At 37.6% G+C, this 15,633-nt stretch overlaps 1 protein-coding gene across 2 annotated transcripts in view; it reads right to left on the bottom strand.

The window, feature by feature from the left end:
• Nucleotides 1-15,633, bottom strand: part of PIK3CD (phosphatidylinositol-4,5-bisphosphate 3-kinase catalytic subunit delta) — a 912,023-nt gene that overhangs the window by 749,073 nt on the left and 147,317 nt on the right. For both annotated transcript variants that reach the window (XM_044063126.1, XR_006363658.1), the window contains exon 2: nt 6,045-6,108. The gene's annotated coding sequence lies outside the window, so the exon portion shown is untranslated. The remainder of the gene's footprint in view (nt 1-6,044; nt 6,109-15,633) is intronic.

Below are 15,633 nucleotides of genomic sequence, written 5' to 3'. Positions count from 1 at the left end.
CCTACAGATATGAAGCCTCTCTAGTACGGCAGGGTCTGAGATTGCTTTGTAGGCAAGACACAGATCACCTCTGATCAATCCGTATGATACTGAGTAGAGTGATAGTGATTTGAGCCTGTCCACAGAGGACAGGTGTTGGAGGCCATGGATTTTCTTTATGAGGTATTTATGTGGCCTTTACAGTTGGTGCAGGTGTTTGGAGCAGTACATACCAAACAGGGTGTTGTACTTACTTATTGGCCTAATGAAGGAGGAGTACAGAGGGGTAATAACCTCCCTGTTTCTGGATGCAATCCCTGTACTTATGAGATGAAGCAAGTAAAATGTTTTTCTGACCACTGTCGCCACATGATAGTCGAATGTGAGATTGTTGTCAACCTGTGTGCCCAGGTCTCTCACCACAGGATATTCCCCTTGCATCATTTGTAATGTAATAAAAATTAACTCTTTATATATCATTATATCATCCCTTTGCTTTGTTTGCTTCTTTTTCCAATTCTTATTTTTTATTTTCCTACTTTCTACCCTTCCTCCTATTGACTTTTCAATATTTTGTTCATGCACTTTTTCTGTGTCAAAATCCCCTTGCTCTCCATCACTTCCCAACAGTTAATTTTCTTCCCGAATAACATATTTTCCCCAAATCTAAGTCTATTTCTTTTGAATTTATTATATGCCCTTCTATATTCCCCCCCACAACACTATCTATCTCATCTTTTCCAATATTATTTTTCAGTATTTAATTCAGCTATACTTTCATCCTGCAACATATGACAGTCACAGACAAAATGCCTTCGGTCATTATATTTACTACATTTTAGATCACAATTTTTTGCTGTGTGTCCCATCGCTTCACATTGTCTGCATATTCTTTTTTCATAATCCTGTACTGAATTCTTTAATCTCCACAAAAACAGACCTTTGGCTGGCCCCAGTATCTCACAGTCCCCTTCTTTCCATTAATGTTTATTACATTTTGAACATGCCGAATCCTTCCTTCAATTGCATGTAATGTTGCTAACACTCCCTATCCCTGGTCTGTACATCAAATACCTTTTTATGTCACACACCTCCTTCATCTCAACAATGTCACTGTCAGCAGTTCTGAACTGTTTATGCATTTTATTTTTAAGTTGCAATCCAAACTTTAAAAAAAAAACTCCTTCCATTGTGCAGTCTGTTGTTTCTTTCCTACTATATGTAAGATTTTTTCTAATAATGTAAATGTTTCAAAAGCCACTTCACATAAGCCATCATTCCCAAATGTATTAATATGGTTACATCTTTCATACTAACTCTTAAAGGTGCCGTTAGACTGTCACGTACATTCTGTTGTATGCCTTCTTTCTGTTGCCACATTCGTTAGACAGTCTGTTGTATGCCTTCTTTCTGTTGCCACATACCATTGTTTTCCATTTCTTAAAGCATCAAAATAAGATTTTTTTCATATCCTGTTGCCAATTTGAGGTCATAAAACTAGTTACTCCACCAGCTGAAAACATGCCAGTGTTTTTTGCTCCTCTATCACCAAAATCTACTGTTTTTTTTCCATTGAAACTATAATTTCTTCTGCTTCCACATCCAGCTCTGGTCAGTTCCCACCCTCCAGCTTGCTTCTGCTTGATTTTTCATCATTTTTTCATATTGCCCCATCAAATTCATTAATTTCTGCACTGGGAATTCACATCATTATTACTCCATTACAATAATTTCCACATTTCCAATAATTGCAGTCACCTCTCAATCTGTTTCTTCCAAAACAACTGCTCTCTCTCTCTTGTGACATTGTTCATCTTGCGTTCCTCATGAAAGAGTAGGGGAAGTTCTGCCGGTGCCCTGACCAAATTTCCCCTAGAAAAGGGGCTAACCTGCTCAATAAAGGATAGATAAGAAGAAAGAAAAAAATATAGCTATGATGCCACACAGACATAATCCACAATAGAACTGCATTAAAGAAACTAGACTCAGAGGCATGCAGAAAATCAAATGTATCTTCAACTTCTGATAGGACTAGGTCCAGATAAGGTGCTATATTTCTTCTGTATGAGCTCTATCTGCATAAACAAATATGATGTGCATTTTCTTTGCGCAGGTTTATAAATGCTAGTATATTTAATTTTAAAAAGGGCAGTGCTTTATTTTATTTCTTTCAGGCTAAGAGTTTCATTATTTTATAGTGGCTGACATCCTCTTTATTATCTTAAAGGTATGTGCATTGGAACGCTATAAATTCAGCTGCTGATTTCCAGCTTTCAAACAGTTACTGCTCAAGCTATTGCTACCACACCAATATTTAACAGTTACCTTATTTTAAAGAAAAAAAAAACAATTGTGTTAGTGATGTGCTTTAGTGGTATAGTTAACAGAGGAATGTACAGACAGAGAAGGGGGTAATGGTACTGAAGAGATACCATTAACCCCTCTGGAAAAATGTGTGTGTACTTGGGTGCTATAATAGTCTTGGACATGTTTTTAGTTACTGTCAGAAATATAGCACTTGAAGGCATTGGTTTGAGTCCAAGGTAGTTGAGATCTTGAAGAACCAGTAATTATAACTTTGTTCTGTAGCTGGTCAGTGTACAGTTTATTTGAGTTTGTCAGGTGTTGGCCATTACTTGAGTCAGCAGTACACATTTACCATGTAAAGGTTAGCCCTCCCTTGCATAAAATTTGATGCCAGGAGTGAATATTTAAACCCCATCCCACCACACCACATATCAATTGTCAGTAGTGGTGCATATCAGGAGACCATAGGCCTTGTCCACCACATTTTATATTACTTGTGTACCCTTTTAAAGTGCTTCTACTACCTAATATCCATTAATGCAGTATGTCTGAAAAAGGGTACAATCTGATTATCATGTCTGCATTATGAAGAAATCATAAAAATAAATGAAATAAATCAGCTATGGTACATATTTGGCTACCAGGTAACTACCTTTTCCCTGAGTCTATATCAAAACATGGAAACCATCATCACTAACTATACTTGACTCAGTCATATTTATGGATCACCAGATTGATGTACATAAAAATACTAATAAACTTAGAATTTTTGTGAAAGGAAATCCCTCCTATACCCCCTTACAGAAATGCAATAAATCTACAGTTCACTATCCAAAGAGAAAGGGCTACCACCCTAAAAACATATGATCCTGTCCTCTCTGAAACATTCCATTGTTTGTCATTACAGACAGCTAAACATAAACAGCAACACTGTTACAAAATAAAGTTATCATCCTGCATAAGCAACTCCACCTGTATTTGTAAAGAATAGCATTCAATAGAAATGGAACAGTTCAGCAAATATAATATATGTGGCATTCAAATAGCACAGATCAGTGTTAATGGCCACAATATTCATGTATCTCATCAAGAACACATATTTCATCAAATCTAATATAGATTGCATTCAACAACCACACTCCAATATTAATGGCCATAATATTCATTTATCCCAAACCTTGGCCTTAATTAAAACAAAGCTATGGTTGTGAGATCTTCTGTCTATAACAGGATAGTTTTCAGGAAATACATCTCCGGTGCTGTAATAATAGTTAAGTTTGAACAGTTCTGCATTAGATGCATCAGAAACCGGTTGTTTCCCAATGTCATACAAGGAGAGGCATCTGTAGCATGTGCAGCCATTAGGAGCACCTGAATACATATCAAGTTACTCCACTGCTTCTTTTTTGCTTTTTGGAGCAAAAGCCCCCATCAGAAGGGTGGTATGACTTGCCAGTCATTGGCGAGGTGGTAAAATTTTATATGTGCACAAAGGCAGACTTCATCTCCTGATATAAACCCTATAGAATCCTTGATGGAATTGCCCTACTGCCACCAATGAATCCTCCTATCTACACCTACAACTTATTCTATACGTAATGTGTACACCAGGAATAAGACACAGTACTGATTCATAAGTTAGTACTAGGCTAACTGTCCTTGTGAGCTAGCCAATTACTCCATGTAAGAATCAAACCCTGCACCTTGTGTTTGTAAGGTAAACACCTTAACCATTATATCAACCTCCCAGAAAACGAGGGAGGTGATATCCAATGCATCAAGACCGTAGTAGTCGAAATGATCTTGTATGGGTGTCACATACAGCTGAAGAATGTGATTCAGTTATGATGCTTGCTGTTGTATTGATAAAATGTGGATAGACTGCAGCTATAAGCCCCAAAATGAGAAATTCTGCACCATGTCCTGTAAGGCTGCTGTTGCAACACTGCCTCTGTGCCCTAACTTTATAATCCACTTTGTTTCATTTGAAATGTTGGCTGTGGTCCATGTAGCTGCTTCAAAGATACTTAGAGTAGAGAAACATTCTTTAAGAAGGCTGCATTAATCGAAGCTGACCAGGTGAACTGTGTCTTGGCTTTATCTAGAAGCAGATTTCAATACTTCACACAGCAGAAGATAAAGCAGTTATCTTAAGTATTTTGATGATGTTTTTTTTTTTTTTTTGGAAACTGGACAGTCTTGTCTTTCTGCTCTGAAATACACAGCAGCTACAAGAGATTTACATTGCTCCCCTTGCATACAAAGAATCTTGCTATTTATGAAAATATTATCAGGACATACATCAATTTGATCCACATAGCTCTCAACCTTCCATCTCCAAAATGAGGAACACTCGCCTTCATAATGTGGAACAAATGGGCAAAATGTGGAACACATACTCATGGGTTACTAACAACTTCAACTTGGAAGGTCATAGGATGGTTAAAATATGCTGGTTTTATTTATAAAGAAGATCCTTTAATGATTTAATATGATTAATTTCTATTTACCATGGATTTCACGTAAAAAATTCCTAGCATTGAATGTATCGGATTTATTGTGTTGTCAGTCTGACAACAATTTATTTATTGTGTTGTCAATCTGACAACAAAATAAATAAATAATTAAATAAATGCATTCCTTGCACGAGAAGAAGGAATGTGTTACACAGCCCGTACGGCTGCAGCTGCCCGTCCATAGATTATAGTTGCAGCGGCTATGCTTTTCAGCCACTTTGCACTACGGCAAAGTGCTGATGCAGCCGTTTGGCTTCGGTGATGTAGCTCGCAGGCAAATGTCTTGCGAGCTACACGCCGGAATCCAATGTATCACACACTCTTTCAATGTGGAACTTTGAGGAACTTCGAGGAACATGAACTTTTTAAGACCCCAAATGAGGTACGTTCCTCGTAATGAGGTACACTTGAGAGGTATGTTGATCCATACTGCCTAAACATTAACACTCATGAATCATGGATCATACTCAAAGAAGAAAATATGTCTAATTCCTCTCAAAGTACAGTGTCTGTACATTAAACTTTTATTTTCTGTAGAATTAATAAATAAGGAATAACATCTCTTAATACAAACCCTAGAAGTTCCATCAATGAAAATAAACTAAGGCCTGTCTTGTCCATGTGTTGTTTCCTCTGTCTTCTGCACATTCATTGGATTTAGGAGAACCACATGATACAACATTGTGCTAGTTTTATTTTTATTGTTTTTCAATGAAGATTTTAACTTGGTAATATAGCACACCAGACAATTTAATGTAGCGGGCTGAAGCGATGATATACTTCTGAACTTCATTCTGGGATTAAATATTCTTAAACGTCGTCTGTAAGCAATGTGACTAAAGGCAAATTATTTAAGCAGACGATGTGCCCCGTTTCATCATGTAAAAAGACATTGTGTCTTTGAAATTGCTTGGCTGACAAATGAATAAAATTAAAGTTTATAATAATCTGGCACAGTATTTTTTTCTTGTTGTAATCTACTGGACCATATATCATGAACTATGTTTAATACCTTGTAAAACTCTAGCTCAAAGATTCTACATTTATTGTGCAAAAAAAGTCACCTCTTGGATAGGAAATAAATGTTACGACAGTAGCAGTCCATAAAGAAGAAATTTAAAATATAGTACATGAAAATTCAGTTCATAGGTGTTTATAAAATGCCAGTGTTAGAAACCGATATTTGTCCGTGAAAATATTTCATAGTGTTACTAATTTTTGCTAATGTGGCATAAAACTTACAATATGTCCATTTAATCAAAACACTTCAAGATAGGTATGATTGACATTTTTCTGATTCCAAAACCTGAAAGACAAAAATATATAAAAAAATGTAGTGAGATTATGTTTAAAAAGCCTTCAAAGTTACACATGTCCATTACTCAACTTCATGTCTTTCAAATATTGTCATCTAAAACTTAAAGTATACATATTGTATTAAAGTATTCTTCTGATACATTATGTCAACTGATACTGATCTTGTTATCGCAACACAAAATGTAGCAACCATGTTCTTTGCTTGAAAAAAATAATCTCATTAAAATACTTAAAAAATCCCACAGATTCTGAATGAGTTAAACGGTGCAGTTTTCAAAAACTAGACAATGCTTAATGGTATTTCAAATGTAAAGCACATTAAGTTGGGTGGTGCAGTAGTCCAGCGGTTAACATTGTCACCTCACAGCAAGAAATCCTCTGGTTTGATTCTCAGCTGGGGTGCCTTCTGTCTGCATATCTTCCCTGCATTTGTGTGGGTTTCCTCCACTTCCAACTATATTCCAAAAACATGTGTCTGGAGTGTTTCTCCCCAGGCCTCTGTTGAAAATAGGCTCTGTCTTACTCAAACTTTCCTGGTCAAGAAATAATAAAATAAAAATAAGTTATCCATTCTGCATATGTAATTACTAGGCTAACTACCCCACGGGACCTTTTTAAGCCTAGACATGCTTTCCATAGGTGAGAATAGGTGAGAATTATTTGGGTTGTCTTTACATAACAAAAAATAGGCTAATATAATGTTTACTTATTTTGATATTTACAGTGTTATCTCATTGTATTTTTTGCTAAATAATTTTGCAATTAAAAACAATGGCATTTAAATGTACTGCCCTCTCAAAAGTATATGAAACAAATATTGTAGATGATCTTCTACTATCCTTGTATGTATGCATTTATTTGTTTACTAATTTGTTTATTTACTTACTCATTTTATTTAGTCTCATTGAGTCTGGGGCCCTTTCTCAGAGGAGTTATATAGCAAATCACATACTTCTGTAACTGTTATGCATGTAGGTCACCATAAACTAGCTGTGTCCATTATAAAGTTAGCAAACATATTTCTAGGTCTTAGATACATAACTTAAATTTTTTTTAAATAGCTAAGACTGAAAGTCTAAAATCTAAAAAAAAAAAACCAGTGAGCTATCAAGAGAGGCTGAAAGCTCTTTCCCTTTATTTAATGTCTTACAGACTCTCGGGGGACATCTGTCTCTTACTTACCATGTCATTGGAGACCTGATTGTCCTTGATCTCCTATTTCTTTGCAAACCCAATATCTCTACCAATACTAGAAACAGGGACCGGGGATCTAAATCTTCACCAAAAGATAAATAAAATACAATGGAAGGATAAGGTTTATAACTTAGTGCCTCCCAACCCCCTGGAATAGACTTCCCCTGCATGTTAAGCAGTGCAATACAGTATCTTCCTTTAAACACAGACTAGATGACCAGATGGATATCCACAAATTTATTCAGGGATTGACCAACATGGCCCTCCTGGCGAAAGGAGGTGCTGCATGAGAGAGGGTACTGGCTAGGCCAGAATGGTCCTGAGACTTAATGGACTTGGAATATCTATGAATTCTAATCTAATCTAAGACACATCCTGCTAAGTACACTTTCACGTGCATGTGGTTAATTCACTGTAAACTGTCCCTTTCTGGTTTTAGGATCCAAATTTATGGCAAAATAGTTTTACAGAATTGATGACTTTTTAATGCAGGATATTTCTGAAAGTTTCTTTGTTTACATATGAATTCACAAAACACACTTAACAATTAATGTAACTTACGGTAATTAAACCATGCTTCCACAGCTGTAGACATAAGTTCTTCCCTAATGTATGTGGTAAGTCTGCTAATGACAGTTTCACTAATGTTTATTTGACCCTTGCCAGTCAAACTGAGCTTTTGGAGTTCAGTATTTTTTGTTGTGGTGGTTTTAGCCCACATCCCTATCCAGGGGATAATTAATTCACTGTAAACTGTCCCTTTCTGGTTTTAGGATCCAAATTTATGGCAAAATAGTTTTACAGAATTGATGACTTTTTAATGCAGGATATTTCTGAAAGTTTCTTTGTTTACATATGAATTCACAAAACACACTTAACAATTAATGTAACTTACGGTAATTAAACCATGCTTCCACAGCTGTAGATATAAGTTCTCCCCTAATGTATGTGGTAAGTCTGCTAATGACAGTTTCATTAATGTTTATTTGACCCTTGCCAGTCAAACTGAGCTTTTGGAGTTCAGTATTTTTTGTTGTGGTGGTTTTAGCCCACATCCCTATCCAGGGGATCAGCCCATGCAAGATTTTACATAAATATAGCATATTCTGAAGTAATAAAACTCGAGGGAAAGTTATAAAATTAGGAAGTCTGAAATCTCCATTCTTTCACCTGGTCCTGATGTGGTTTTAGTGAGACAATCATTTATCACAGGACTGCATCTCTCCACATGCTTGTTATATTAGAAGTGTAAAAGCCCTTTGATTAAGGATTTTGCTTTAATGTTTCATGGATTGGTTTCAGTTGTGACTGCCAAATTTAGGTTTGTTATATTACCTCAAAATATATAGGAACTCTAAGCACATCCCCTATATTTCAGTACAGATTATATTTTGCCTTGAATATGTGTAAGATTTATGCATCTGTAGAGGAAATCAGAAATCAGACATTTGTTAAAATGTATACATTTATTTCTTTGACATTTGTTGACCGAGAAAGTCCGACTAGGACAAAGCCTATTTTCAGAGGAGGCCTGGTGGGAAATGCTCCAGATGCATGTATTTGGAGTATAGGAGGTAAACAGAGTACCCGGAGGAAACCCAAGCAAATGCAGGGAGGACATGCAGACGCCACAGAAAAGGCACATCAGTCAAGAATAAACTTTAAAATATTAATTTTCACAGGGGAGCAATGCCTCTAATGCCCTTACTCATATATATATATATATATACACACATATATATATATATATATATATATATATTTAGCCCCAAATCACTTCTACCTGGAGAGTGATTATTGCTAAAGCATATTAGCAATGATATTATTTCTCTGCTATTCATCAACTTCAGAGAAGGCTGAGACTTTCCACGTGGGCACAATAATTTACAAATGAAGAGATCGCAAGGAAAGAATAGCTCAAGCAAATACAGTGTCAGCTAGTCCCAGTTGAGCCATTAGACTTTAAACAAGTTGTGGTAAATCTCCATGTGCTATCTGTGTGCAGTTCAGAACCTCCCTCTGTGTTCAGATGTATTTCAACAGTAGTACTATACAAGTTAATAATATTCAGCATTGTTTTCAGCAAATGCTTTCATTATAGTATCTGTGCAAGTGCTTTCAGACATAATTGTTTATTAGGAAGAAGCAAAAATATGGTTCATAAAACAGACATAAGCCAAAAGGAGGTGATGGAATGCATTTAATAAAAAAAAAAACAACAAAAAAATGAGTAATCTATTGACCAAGACTGATGATCAACTAAAATTTGATCTACACATTCAATAGTCTATAAAAAGACACATATAAAACTCTATAGAGACAATACATCCATCACTAATAAATCTAAGCTCTCTCTTGCACAGGCCTACCTTCTACCCTCCCTAATATATGCTGCCCCAATTTTTACTAACATACAATCTAATCTTTCAGCCAAACTAGAATTTAAATACAATAAAATGGCCAGATTTGCAGCTAATCAGCCCTACTGCTCACACCACTGCCTAGCTTTAAAAAACAACAGTGGCTAGAATTTCAACAACTCCTATCCAAGCTACATCTGACCTACTCCATTCTTAACCGATCCAACTCCTGACTTGCTCTCTCTATGCTCATATCCTTCTATACCCCAAATTGTACTCTCTGTAATTCTGACCAACATCTCCCTGAAACTTATAAGCCCAATAAAAACATTGGTAAAAGTCTCTATAATTACTCTGTTACCAAAGCATGGAATAAATTGCCCCTCTATAATTACTCTGTTACCAAAGCATGGAATAAATTGCCCCCACACATAAGAATGGATCACTAATACTAACTGTTTCAAAAACACCTTAAAAGACCAACTATTAAACTCATGGACCTGCCCTTGCCATGATCCTACCTAACCTTCCTCTATACTCTTTATTAATAACCCCTCCTTTTACTCCTTTCACCCCCCCGATATCTAATAATTGACAAAAAATAAATAAATAAAATAACCCAATCCTACATTTCTCTGCTATGAACTGATATTGTACTTTATCCCAAAATTATTTCATATGTATACATAAGTAACTGTCTGAACAATTGTACAGCAAATATGCATTGGGTATTGCCTATGATGGACATGCATTGGGTATTACCTAAGATGGACAATACAGTTACGATTGCTGAATCCTACACAAATGCACTCTATATGCACTTACGCAAGTGCTTGGATTGTGCTATCCCAAATAGAACCAAGATGCTATCCTCCAAAAAAGGAAGCCAATCTGGTGGTCCCCTGCCATAAACAAACTCTACAACAGAAGGAAGAAAAGTTGCAAAAGAGAGTAAAATCCCATGAATGGAGGAGCTCCCTGGTCAGCCTCAGTAAGAAGCTGAGATCCCTTATAAGATCCTCCAAATCTAGCTATGAAAACAAAATCTCCACTGATTCTAAGGGCAACCACAAAGGATTTTATAGCTATGTCAAGAATCTCAATGGCAACACCTAGATAGTTACAGACAAGTTACAGCACAATGGCATGAAAATTACAGAAACAACGGATATTGCCAACATCCTGGCAGACAGGTTCAGTGCTAACTTTACCCCCCTCTCACTACCTAAAGGGCCCAAATCTATACAGGAAGAATGCAGAGTCCCTGTAATCACATCAATACAGGTAAAAGCTTCACTCTCTCAAACCAAAAACACAGCATCCATGGGACTGGACAACATCCCAGGCTGCGTTTTACACGAACTTCAGAAGAACTGGCTCCCCACCTAAGCACCATGTTCAATCATAGTCTTACATAAGGCTTTGTGCCCACTGAATGGTGCACAGCAACAGTTATCCCACTCCACAAATGGGGAGTCAACACTGATCCTGGGAACTATCACCCTATTAGCCTGATGAGCCAGGTCTGCAAGGCCATGGAATGTATTATCATGGAACTCATAAACAAAGACATTAGTAACCTCCAAACTCTGAACCACACCAAGTTCGGGTTTGTGAAAAGCAGATCATGCCTTCTGAACCTGATCGCCGTCTTTGAGGCAGTCACCAAAGCCGTAGACAAGGGTAAGGTGGTTCACACAGCCTATCTTGACCTCGCCAAGGCTTTCGACACCATCCCCAATTCTGGAATTATAGCTAACTTACTAAACTAGGTATAAATCCCTACGTCACAAGAAGGGTTGCCAACTGGCTCACTGACAGAACCCACATTGTAAAAGTTTCAGACTCCAAATCTAACTTCAAACCAGTGACAAGTGGAGTACCACAGGGTTCAGTCCTGGGACCTTTCCTGTTTGGTATCTACTTCTCTGAAGTACAGTCTAACACAGAAGGCCTCTAGCTAATGAAGTTCGCAGATGACTGCAAACTAGGAGCCACAGTCATGTCCCCAAATGATGTGGACTTCCTACAGAAGGGGCTCACTGAGACAGATGCCTGGTGTCAGAGGCATGGCCTCATGCTCAATGCCAAAAAGTGCATTGTCATCCCCTTTGGTAAAAACTCTGTACCCATGAACTACCACATAAATGGCAGTCTACTTAACACTGAATGTGTGATAAGAGACCTTGGGACCCAGGTGGACAGTAGTCTCTCCTTTGATAATCACATTGCCACAGTAGTCAGGAAATCCTTCTATGTGGCATACCTCATCATAAAAGGGTTGTCATCCAGGAAAAAAGTGGTCATTGTTCCCCTCGACTCGGCACTCATTAGACCCATTATAGAGTACAATGCCCCTTTTTGGAATGTACCTCACAAGACATCTGCAGCAGCTGGAAAGGCCACAGAAGTACCTCACAAAGAGGATTACTAGCCTCAAACAGATGCCCTACACTGACCGTCTCAAAAACTCTAGCTTTACTTTGTAGCATATCACCTACTCAGAGGTGATCTCTGCCTAACATACAAAGTTATGTCAAACCCAGAGCTGTTGGACATGCTCCTCTTAAAGAAATTCCAATCCCTCCAAGCTACACACTTTAGGGACCTAAACCTTGTCACCACAATAAACAGAACATGCTGGAGGGATAGATTCCTGTTCCAGAGACTTCCCATACTCTGGAACAAACTACCTATCTATATCAAACAGAGCTCCTCATTAGCACTCTTCAAGAAAAATCTTCATGATTGGATGGGAGATAGGAAATTCACCCCTGGGATCACTTCTGTGTCTCTGCTCGACAGGGGCACAGGAAAATATCTTTCTTGGGTGGTGTAAGCCAGGGAACCTTGTTGACTAGGCTTACTTATGCCCTTGGGCCGATAGCCTTAGTACCTACCTATGAACCTATGATGATTCCTATACTACCTTATCCCTTACATATAATTATTTCTGTAAATATGTAATTATCATAACAATATGTGTTTTGGCTGTGATTATAGTTTGTAATTTTATGTTGTGATCCAAATACTAAATTTCCTGTCTGAGTTTATATCAATTGTTGTACCTTTTGAAGCTTTTCTCCTCGGATCTCCTCTGAAAAAAGGCAACTGCCCAGTCGGACTAACCCAGTCAACAAATATCAAATAAATACATACATATGTACATACATACATAAATAAATATAAATAAATAAATAAATAAATAAATATATAAATAATAATCACATTTGTACTGGTCTCACTTGTTTGTGCCTTTCGGCTTTTCCCGGTTAGGGGTCGCCACAGCGGAACTCCGATCCGCTAATCATTGGCAGTAGAGTTTTACGTGCTGGCTTGCAGGGCCTAATGCACAACCTTCAATGAAGGAATGCCCATTCACACATGTCGCCACACAGGAAATGCTCTAACTGAGAATCGAACTGACAGTGTCTAAATTGTGGCACCATAACAGCATACAGTATGGACCTTGGCGAGGGGAAATGTCCGAGAAATGGCTTGAGATAAGGGACTTCAGAGTAGCCTTATGACAGATTTTCTCCTGTTAATCTAAGAACATTTCTTCAACTGATTAACAGTTACATCATGGCTCAGTATGAGCCTCTTGAACTGGTTAGTGGTCTGGGACTTCTTTATCTAGGTCAGTGGGTGAGTCCATAGCTGTAGCACAAGAATTTCTCTGCATGATATGGGAATTTTAACTTTGTTCAGGTGGTTGAATCTGTTGTCCATTGCTTATTGATATTATGAGTGATTTGGGCTTTTCTCAGGTAGCTTGCTCTGTTTTCTATTGCTCTGGATAAAACTTTCTATTGCTGCTCAGACTTGCTGCCTCTAGCTCTGAAAAGGTTGTGGAATGTGTTTTAGTTGTACCACCATCTCATTTGGTTTGTAGTAGTTTTAGCCCAGTTACAGTCTCCTGTTCTTAACCTGATGGATTTTGTACATTTATGGATTCTTACTAACTTTAAGTCCAAGGAGGCCATTGACAAAGTTAGATACATCAACCAGTACAGATGGAAAACTAACACAGTCCCATATTATGTACACTTTCTCCGCATATCTTTCATGGAAATTTGTAATTCCCGCATTTAGTTATCCAGACTGGTTTAAAGGTTGCCTGATAAGTAAAGGCAGTCTATTCCAGAAACATATGGTTAAGTATAGTTCATGCCATCTATTATTGTTGATATCAGAAATGTAGCTGGCTCAACCAGCACCCTAACCCCTCAAAAAAAAAAACAAAAAAAAAACAGCACTTCACTGTAATTAGCCAATCATTATTACAGTTAGATTCATGCCAGTCCCCCAGCTCTTCCACTGAAGAGCAAAAAACAAACAAACAAAAAAACAACCATTCCTTCTACTGACAAACCAACCAGGTGGCCAAATGCACAAAACTCCAACCCTCTCTTCCTCCTGCTCCAGCCATTAAGGTCCATTTCTGTGCCCTGCCCCCAACCCTGGTTCCATATATTTTAGTAAAAATGTAATGTTGACAGATCTCTACTCCATTAAACAAACTGGCCATGATCTTTTGGGTGGCCAGTAGGCTGAGTAACTCAGTATGTTTGTCCACCCAAAGAACATTTTACTTTGAAGAGTGTTTGTTGGCCACTCAGTTCCTTGCTGCTGAGATGGTATGATTAAACTTAATTCCCTTCTCCAGAGCTGTACAAAGTAATTTTGCGCCCTGGGGCCTCTCTGCCTTTCCTTTGATATGAATTTGTCTCTATGACAATATCATGAAGAGGTTGCTGCTATTGCATGAGACTCAACTTTGGCTTTAGTATGAGCTTCACATGCTAATTCCAATAAAATCTTCTCTTTGGCTAACTTCTCCTTGTAACTTGAATCTATGCCCAGCAGGGCTGATTCTTATCTGCTTTGATGTTTTTGCGGCAATGATTTAGCAATTAATTTATTTTTGTCTGATTGGCAGGTGATGGATTAAGGCTAAGAGCTATCACTGACCTGCTTGTTGTAGTTCAAAGTTTGAATCCCTCAGCTTCCATTTGTGTATTGTTTGGTTCTGATCAAATGATTTAAACAGGGAGTACTCTCAGAATGAGTCTGGAAAAAGGTCCTTGTGAATCAATGCTTTATCCTGTTTAAGAAATAAAAATAAATCAATAAATAAATACACAAATAAATAAATAAAGTTTACTTTAGAGCCAGACAATCCTCAACATGACTACCCAATTTTTAATCTTCAATTTTTAAAGTTATTGAGAATCTTGCTTCTGTTTTACAGAATATCAAGTTTGTAATCCATTCAAATATGGTTTTACACTAGATGTAGCAGCAGGAAGACCCTCACACAGACCCTTAATGACCAGCTAATGGCAAGATATCTGTGGTAACTAAAGAAATGTGTGTTGTGCGAACCAACAAAAATGGACACCACTGGAGTATAATCTAAAAAGTTTAATAAATAAATAAATTGTTAAGTGCTTTCATTTCGTAAAATACAAAACTTCATTGTTTCACAGGATTTTACTAGGTTATTGGTCCTAGGGCCTCTATAATGCCAGCCATGTTACTGTATATACCCTTGTTCCTTTATTGACCAAGCTGTATGGTCTATAGTTGCAGCTCGAGACTATGATTAGTACCGACTGCCCTTATCCAAGAGGGACATAGGTGATACTCCCATGGTAAATTTACGGTCTCCCATCCGGTTGTCTAAGTTAAGTCTTATGCTTAAATAGGGTAATTGAGGAGCTTTGTTTCTTGTGAACTTGGACTTTGATCCAGAGGAGTGGCAACATATCCTGTTAATGTCACAGGCTAGGTTAAGATCCCTGGAGCGAGTGACTCTTGTGTCATGTGACTTGCAGATGTGCAGCATTTCTATTTGGGCAGGTCCAAGATTGCTCTGTAGGCCAGGCACAAGTTGCCTCTCAGCAGCCTGTAAGACACAGAGTACAGTGCCAAGGCCTTCAGTCTGTCCATGTAGG

Source organism: Protopterus annectens, chromosome 2.part1, assembly GCF_019279795.1.
Source record: "Protopterus annectens isolate FY-2018-M chromosome 2.part1, PAN1.0, whole genome shotgun sequence".
NCBI lineage: Eukaryota > Metazoa > Chordata > Ceratodontiformes > Protopteridae > Protopterus > Protopterus annectens.
This window is presented reverse-complemented; position numbering and strand designations above follow the sequence as displayed.